Source organism: Humulus lupulus, chromosome 1, assembly GCF_963169125.1.
Source record: "Humulus lupulus chromosome 1, drHumLupu1.1, whole genome shotgun sequence".
In the NCBI taxonomy this organism is placed as follows: domain Eukaryota; kingdom Viridiplantae; phylum Streptophyta; class Magnoliopsida; order Rosales; family Cannabaceae; genus Humulus; species Humulus lupulus.
In genome coordinates, this window is record NC_084793.1 from 163,968,582 (window position 1) to 163,976,523 (window position 7,942).

Here is a 7,942-nt window from a genome sequence, read left to right on the forward strand (position 1 = left end):
ACACTTAGAATTAGTTTTGCAATGGCTACAAGAGAAAAAGTTGTATGCAAAGTTATCGAAGTGTGAATTTTGGCTGGATTCGGTAGACCCGGCCAAAATTGAATATGTGAATCAATGGACACCTCTGAAGAATGCAAATGAAGTTCAAAGTTTCATATGGTTGGCAGGTTATTATAGGATATTTGTGGAAGGGTTTTCCAAAATTTCCACACCAATGACTGCTCTTACCCGTAAGGATATTAAATTCAAATGGAATAATAAGTGTGAATAAAGCATCCAATAGCTTAAGAGGAGGCTGACAATTGCTCCAGTCTTGACTATCCATAATGGTATAGAGGGATATGTCATTTACGGTGATTTGTCAGGGCAAGGGTTGGGGGAAGTATTAATGTAGAATGGAAAAGTCATAACCTATGCTTCCCAACAATTAAAGAATTACGAGAATAATTACCCTACGCATGATCAGGAGTTAGCAGCAATGGTATGCATTGAATATCTGGAGGCACTACTTGTAACGCCCTGGTTACCCCAGAACCGTTACGGTGAACTGGAAATTTGACCCGCCACCCGAGTCCTTTGGTTAAAAACGTGTTCTAAGTGTTATTAACAGGCTAAGGTGGAAAATTAATAAAAAGGAAAGGATATGTTTTATTTAATACATAAAATTGTTCATGGGCCGACAAGAACATTTACAAGTTATTTACAACTCAAAATGGTCATTACTGTTTCAAAATTACAAACCCACCGACCTAAGCGACAAAAATAGGGTTAACCCCCTAGTTCCTCTAAGAACTTGATAACTCTAGGATTTAGAGTTATTTTCACATCTTTAAACTTAATTTTCAAACCAAAACAAAAGAGTAATGAGTTGTAAGTAGTGTAATTGTGTCCATTTAGTGTATATTTGTATCAAGGGACTGTGTATCTGTATTATCATATTTTTCATAGTGATTTATGTAGTTTCATGTTTATGTTAATCAAGAAAGGAGGCTAAAATAGGTGATTGGGAACTTTGGATCATGAAGAGGAACAATTCTGGAAAGAGCATGTTTCTGTAGCAAGCCTATCGTAGCAATTGGCAAGGGCCAGAAAAAGAAAATCGTGAAAAAAATTCCAGCTGGACTTAATGAGGAATAAAGGATGCCTAGGTGGCGAGAATGCTGTACAATGAGTCAGCTGGATGGTGTGGCAAAGGACAAGAGGGCACAATTGACTTGGACTTACTAATTAGGGTAAACAAAGTACCCTAAAAAGGAGGCAGCCGAAAAGAGAGGAGACACACCCATCATTTTTTAGAATTCTGGATATTTTCACGGAAGAAAAGTATAGAGAGAAGCAGAAAGAAAGAAGAAGAAGGGAGTACGAAATAGGAGAGAAAAAGAAGGCAGACGCCTAAGGGGGACTAGAACTCAACACTCAATTCTCTCTAATCTCTATTTCTCTTTAATTTTGTATTATTTTCTCATCTCAATTTCTGTTCAAACTTCATGGAAATATTCTGTACTGGTTTTATGTTTATAATTTCAGCTATGAACTAACACCCTAAAGATTTGGGTGGTTATGAACCCTTATGTATGAACTAAATTTCTAAATGCATGGTTAAGTTGTTTATGTCATAGTTCAATTGAATGTGCTGTAATGATAAGTGAATGTTAATTACTGGCCATTTTTAGCATTTATTAAGTTAGATCTAGCTTGGAAAAGGGAAGTCTAGCTGAACCCATTCAATTGATGCAAGAAACTTACCTAGTTTTAGGCGATTTTGAGTAGTGGAATAGGACTATTTTGCTGCCTTGCATAACCTAAAGATTTGGTGCTTGATTGGTTGGTTATAGTCTGTTTTAATACAGGAATGTATTGAGGGGGGTTATAGACAATAGATATTAAGTTTTGGGAAAAACTTACTGGGTTTTACGAAATCTGTTAACTGTGACATAAATTGTTGACCCATTGCTAAGCCATTGCTGTAGCAACTGGAACGAACCGAGGGGAATTAACCACCCAAATCTATTTTTTTCATATCTGAAATCCACCCAGAATTTGTTCATTTTAATCTCTGATTTTTAGTTTAATTAATTTGCTCATTTACATTTATTTTCATAATTAATTACATAACTTTTCTCTTGATTTGGTTACTGAATTGTAAATTGTTATTAGTTGATATTGCATTTATTTAGTTTAAAAGTCCCTGTGGAGACGAACTATGATACTGTATCACTGTATTACTTGTTGTCGACTGTGTATACTTGCGCATATTTTAATCATTAGAATTTCCACAACAAGTTTTTGGCGCCGTTGCCGGGGACTTTAAAATTAAATTCTGTTTTATCAACTATTTTACAGTTTATTTTGATTGTTTTTAACCTTGTTGGTTCGGGTTGTGCAAACTCAGGTTCCTACAGTGTATGAATCAGCAAGAGGACAGTGAACTTGCTCCTATTGACCCCGAGATCGAACGAACTTTCAGAAAAAGGAGAAAGGATCAAAAGGCTAAAAGCCGAGGCACTATGGCTGAACGTGTTGATGATGAGGGGGATGGCCAGCAAGTTACTAATCCCATTGTTTTGGCAGATGACAGAGCCAGAGCAATACGGGAATACGCTGCCCCCATGTTTAATGAGCTAAATCCAGGCATTGTGAGGCCAGAAATACAAGCAGCTCAATTCGAGCTCAAGCCAGTGATGTTTCAAATGCTCCAAACCGTGGGGCAGTTCAGCGAGATGCCAACGGAGGATCCTCATCTCCACCTTCGTTCATTTTTGGAGGTGAGCGATTCCTTTAAGCTTCAAGGAGTGAGTGAAGAAGCATTAAGGCTGAAGCTATTTCCGTTCTCTTTAAGGGACCGAGCTAGATCATGGCTCAACACCCTTCCTCCCGATTCCGTTACAAATTGGAATGACTTGGCTAAGAAATTTCTAAGAAAATACTTCCCTCCCACCAGAAATGCAAAGTTTAGAAGTGAGATTATGTCGTTTCAGCAGTTGGAAGATGAGTCCACTAGTGATGCGTGGGAAAGATTCAAAGAACTTTTAAGAAAATGTCCACACCACGGTATCCCACATTGTATACAAATGGAGACATTCTACAATGGTCTCAATGCAGCCTCTCGAATGGTTTTGGACGCTTCAGCCAATGGAGCCATTCTTTCCAAGTCTTACAACGAAGCATTTGAGATTTTGGAAAGGATTGCAAGTAATAACTATCAATGGTCAAACACTAGAGCTCCTACAAGTAGAAAGGTGGCGGGAGTTCTTGAAGTAGATGCATTAACGGCTCTAACAGCTCAAATGGCCTCAATGACCAACATCTTGAAGAATATGAGTTTGGGAGGAAATATTCAGCCAGCTGCTGCCATTCAAAGTGCAGAAGTATCATGTGTGTATTGTGGGGACGGGCATACTTTTGAGAATTGCCCTTCAAATCCAGCCTCGGTTTGCTATGTGGGTAATCAGAATTTCAACCGCAACAACAACCCATATTCTAACACTTACAATCCAGCTTGGAAGAATCATCCTAATTTGTCATTGGGGGGGGGGGGGGGGGGTCAAGGAGCAAGTTCAAGCACAGCACCAGCACAAGGAAGACAAGCATATCCACCAGGTTTTTCACAGCAGCCGAGACCTTCACAACATGTTCAAAACACCCAGCCGAATTCTTTGGAGAATCTAATGAGGGAGTATATGGCTAAGAACGATGCAGTAATACAAAGCCAAGCAGCTTCTCTTCGTAATCTTGAGATGCAGCTCGACCAGCTAGCCAATGAAATGAAAACTAGGCCGCAAGGATCTTTGCCTAGTGATACAGAAAACCCAAGGAGAGATGGGAAAGAACACTGTAAAGCTATTCAGCTGAGGAATGGTAAAAATCTGGGAAATTCTGAGGAAATACAGGGTAGCGGAGAGCCCACTTCAATCCAAAGCGAAGGAGAAACAAGTAACAAAACTGCCCAGGAAATTGCTGAAACTGGCCTAGTTGCTACAGCAAAGGGTCAGCAAACTGCTCCAGTAAATTCTGGTCCTAAACCGCCCCTTCCATTTCTGCAGCGATTTCGCAAACAACAACAGGATGGTCAGTTCAGAAAGTTTTTGGATGTACTGAAACAGCTGCATATTAATATCCCCTTGGTCGAAGCATTGGAGCAAATGCCGAATTATGTCAAGTTCTTAAAGGATATTTTGACAAAGAAAAGGCGATTGGGGGAATTTGAGACTGTAGCTCTCACAGAAGGATGTAGCGCGATGTTGAAAAGCAAGATCCCTCCTAAGTTAAAAGATCCTGGCAGTTTCACGATTCCGTGTTCTATTGGAGGTAGAGATGTTGGAAGAGCATTATGCGATTTGGGCGCTAGCATTAACCTTATGCCTATGTCAATCTTTAAAAAGTTGGGTATTGGTGAAGCACGACCCACGACTGTTACATTACAGCTTGCCGACAGAACCATGGCTCATCCCGAGGGCAAAATCGAGGATGTTCTAGTCCAAGTTGATAAGTTTATCTTTCCGGCCGACTTCATCATTCTAGACTATGAAGCGGATAGAGAAGTGCCTATAATATTGGGTCGACCCTTTCTTGCTACAGTGCGTACTCTCATTGATGTACAGAACGGAGAACTTACTATGCGGGTGAATGACCAACAAGTCACTTTTAGTGTATTCAAAGCCATGAAGTTTCCGGATGAAGTTGAAGAATGCTCTAGAGTTGATGTTATTGACACTTTAGTGGCTGAAAGAATCAGTAGAAGTGTGGAAAAAGCTGCTATGGGTACCCAGATTTTTGTAGATGAGGAGGATTATAGTAGTGAGGAAGAGCAGATTATTACATGGGTGGATTCTTATCAACCAGTAAAGAAATTCAATAAAGTCTTTGAAGCTCTAAATCTGCCAGAAAAGCACTTCCAGCCACCCAAACCATCTGTTGAAGAACCACCCCAGCTGGAGTTAAAGCCACTGCCAAGTCATTTAAAGTATGTGTACTTAGGCGACAATGATACTTTACCTGTGATAATATCTAGCTGTCTGGAGTCTGTTGCTGAAGAGGCATTGCTGAAATTGCTGAAGCAGCATAAAAGGGCAATTGGATGGACAATGGCTGATATTCAAGGGATTAGTCCAACATTGTGTATGCACAAGATCTTGTTGGAAGATGATTGTACTCACTCTGTGGAGCAGCAAAGGAGGTTGAATCCAGTGATGAAGGACGTGGTTAGAAAAGAGGTCATTAAGTGGCTTGATTATGGGATAATCTATCCGATTTCCGATAGCACTTGGGTTAGTCCTGTCCAATGTGTTCCGAAGAAGGGGGGTGTTACAGTAGTTACAAATGACAGCAACGAACTTATTCCTACTCGCACAGTTACTGGGTGGCGGGTTTGTATGGATTATAGAAAACTGAACAAAGCCACTAGAAAGGACCATTTCCCTTTGCCCTTCATCGACCAAATGTTGGACCGCTTGGCGGGTAAGGAGTTCTTTTGTTTTCTTGACAGGTATTCTGGGTATAATCAGATATCTATTGCGCCTGAAGACCAAGAGAAGACTACTTTCACCTGCCCATACGGCACATTCGCTTTTAGGAGGATGCCCTTTGGGTTATGTAATGCACCAGCCACATTTCAGCGGTGCATGATGGCTATTTTCTCGGATATGGCTGAGAGTATCTTGGAGATATTCATGGACGATTTCTCTGTCTATGGGGATTCTTTTGAAGTTTTCTTGGAGAATTTAGAAAAAGTCTTAAAGAGGTGTGAAGAAACTCATCTAGTGTTGAACTGGGAAAAATGCCATTTCATGGTGCAAGAAGGCATTGTATTGGGGCATAAAGTGTCTAGCAAGGGGATAGAGGTTGACAAGGCTAAACTGGAAGTTATTGAGAAACTACCAGCCCCTACCACGGTAAAAGGCATTAGAAGTTTCCTCGGCCATGCTGGCTTTTACAGGCGTTTCATAAAGGATTTTTCAAAGGTGTCCAAACCCTTATGCAGCCTGCTGGAGCAAAATAAGCCTTTTGAGTTTACTGCTGAGTGTAAAGAGGCATTTTTGAGATTGAAGTCAGCCCTTGTTACAGCACCAGTGATCACAGCACCCGACTGGTCGTTACCTTTTGAACTTATGTGCGACGCCAGTGACTTCGCGATTGGAGCTGTTCTTGGGCAGCGGAAGAACAAAATTTTTCATTCTATTTACTATGCAAGCAAAACATTGGTGGACGCCCAGATTAATTACACTACAACTGAAAAAGAGCTGCTGGCCGTGATTTTTGCTTTTAAAAAATTTCGATCCTATCTTGTGGGGACTAAGGTTATTGTGTACACGGACCACTCTGCTATCAAGTATTTGATAGCCAAAAAGGATTCTAAACCGAGGCTTATACGTTGGGTTCTATTGCTGCAAGAATTCGATTTAGAAATCCGAGATAGGAAAGGCACTGAAAATCAAGTAGCGGACCATTTATCAAGGCTGGAAACTCACAATAACAGCAGCAAATCAGAGGCAGAATTGCAGATTCAAGACTCCTTTCCTGATGAACAATTACTAGTTGTGGAACAAGAGCAGGTACCATGGTATGCAGACATTGTAAACTTTTTAGTTGGGGGCGTACATCCACCAGATTTCAACAAACAGCAGCTAAAAAGATTCTTACATGATGCCAGATTTTATTTCTGGGACGAGCCATACCTGTACAAGCAGTGCCTAGACCGAATAATGCAAAGATGTGTCCCAGAAAACGAAGTTTCTAGCATTTTAGAACACTGCCATTCAGCCCCTTATGGCGGTCATTTTGGTGGGCAACGCACCGCTGCCAAAGTATTTCAGTCAGGGTACTATTGGCCTTCTATCTTTAAGGATGCCCGCAATTTTGTTCAACGCTGTGACCGCTGCCAGCGAGTGGGTAACATCTCAGCCAGGAATGAAATGCCTCTTAATTGCATTTTGGAGGTGGAATTGTTTGACGTGTGGGGCATCGACTTTATGGGTCCTTTCCCGCAATCTTTTGGGAATCTCTACATTCTAGTGTCTGTGGATTATGTGTCAAAATGGGTGGAGGCAGTAGCTAGTCCTACGAATGATGCAAAAGTGGTTATGAAGTTCTTGCATAAACATGTTTTTACAAGATTCGGTACGCCAAGAGCTTTGATTAGCAATGAGGGGACGCACTTTGTAAACAAAGTCTTGGCTGCCCTATTGGCTAAATATAGTGTCAAGCACAAAATCGCCACCGCCTATCACCCGCAGACCAACGGGCAAGCTGAAATCTCTAATAGAGAAATCAAGGGCATTCTTGAAAAAGTTGTGAATCTGAGCAGGAAGGATTGGTCCCAGCGATTAGATGATGCACTCTGGGCCTATCGGACAGCTTATAAAACTCCACTAGGCATGTCTCCTTATCGCCTAGTTTATGGGAAGGCATGCCATCTTCCCGTGGAGTTGGAACACAAGGCATTTTGGGCGCTTAAAAATCTGAATATGGATCTTTCAACAGCTGGGGAGGCCAGGAAGTTGCAGCTTAATGAGCTGGATGAGCTACGTCTATTCGCCTATGAAAATGCTAAACTGTACAAGGAGAAAACGAAGCAATGGCATGATCGCCGAATCAAGGAAAGAGCTTTTGAAATTGGGTAGCAAGTATTACTCTTTAACAGCAGGTTGAAGCTCTTTCCTGGGAAACTCAAGTCCCATTGGTCTAGGCCATTCATTGTGCGAGAAGTATATCCATTTGGCGCTGTCCTAGTAAAAGATGAGCACTCGGGAAAGGAGTTTAAAGTGAATGGACAGCGGTTAAAACACTATTGGGGAGGCGAGGTCAATCGCGAAAAGACCTCGATCTCCTTGAAGGATGTGTAAACAAATTGTAACTTGGGGTGCCTACAAAAAAGAAAAGAGAGGAAAGAACAGAATTGAAAATCATAAAAGAAAAATGAGGAAAGAAAAATTCAATGGCACCC

At 41.1% G+C, this 7,942-nt stretch overlaps 1 non-coding gene across 1 annotated transcript; it reads right to left on the reverse strand.

Annotated features, from left to right (window-relative positions):
• Positions 1-2,948: 2,948 nt before the first annotated feature.
• LOC133813042 (small nucleolar RNA R71) lies at positions 2,949-3,055 on the reverse strand. Its single transcript, XR_009884089.1, has one exon. It is a non-coding gene; the product is annotated as a small nucleolar RNA R71 (small nucleolar RNA).
• Positions 3,056-7,942: the final 4,887 nt, after the last annotated feature.